The sequence below is a fragment of the Callospermophilus lateralis genome, chromosome 1 (assembly GCF_048772815.1).
Source record: "Callospermophilus lateralis isolate mCalLat2 chromosome 1, mCalLat2.hap1, whole genome shotgun sequence".
Lineage (NCBI taxonomy): Eukaryota > Metazoa > Chordata > Mammalia > Rodentia > Sciuridae > Callospermophilus > Callospermophilus lateralis.
The window spans coordinates 166,113,544-166,114,461 of record NC_135305.1 but is presented as its reverse complement, the minus strand read 5'-3'; the positions used below and the strand labels follow the sequence as shown (position 1 = coordinate 166,114,461).

Genomic DNA, 918 nt, shown 5'->3' with positions numbered 1-918 from the left:
TTGGTCCATGAGGTGGTTTAATGTCAAGATAGATCACAATGTGTTACAGAAACACACAGTTGCTTTTTCCATTTGTGTGTGTGTGTGTGTGTGTGTGTGTGTGTATATATATATATATAATATTTCAACATACAAAGGCAGGTTTTCCCAGGAGGAATTTTCAGGAAACAGTCTGGGATGTGCTGGGTAATATGCAGTTCTCCACCACAATATGTTGGTTCAAACGTCTTGTCCAAAGGTGTAGCCAGCACCTCATGGTGAAATACACCAACCACAAGATCATCTGGATCTGACCCTAACAGATCACACAATGGGCCCTTATTTGGAACTTCTTATAAACAATCCAGGACTCTTATATGATCCAGTGTATCTATGGATGGAGAAAGGCCCCCATGGAAGCAGATTATCTGTCCATCTCCTAACACTCTAAGTGGAATATAAATAAACAGATTTGTAAAATATATCCAAACATTGGTATTTTCATGCTTTAGTAGACATTTATCATAAAAGTCATAGACATAGGTAATTTGTTTGCTTTCATGATTTCCTCTCAGTATTGTCATGCCTTCTGGAATGGCAATGCTACAAGAAGATTCACAATCTCCACGGAATAATAATTTCTGTGTCTATAGTCACCATGAATAGATGTTTTTTTATCTGGTGACTTTTCACTAATTCTAAAGAGTTTCATAAGGTCATGGAATTGACTATTTACATCTCCCACAGATGGTAACAGGACACAAAACTTCTTGCACATTTGATTCTTTTGTTAAAATTTCCTTAGCCTTTTAAGCAGTATGGTGATTCCTTAGAAATCCTGGAATGAAACCACAAATAGACCTAGCTATTCCACTCTTCGGTTTATAACCAAAATATTTAAAATCAGCATACTACAGTGACACAGCCACATCAATGTTT

At 36.6% G+C, this 918-nt stretch overlaps 1 pseudogene; it reads right to left on the bottom strand.

Annotated features, from left to right (window-relative positions):
- Positions 1-219: 219 nt before the first annotated feature.
- Positions 220-691, bottom strand: LOC143399452 (serine/threonine-protein phosphatase 2A catalytic subunit beta isoform pseudogene; annotated as a pseudogene).
- Between the last annotated feature and the right edge of the window lie 227 nt (positions 692-918).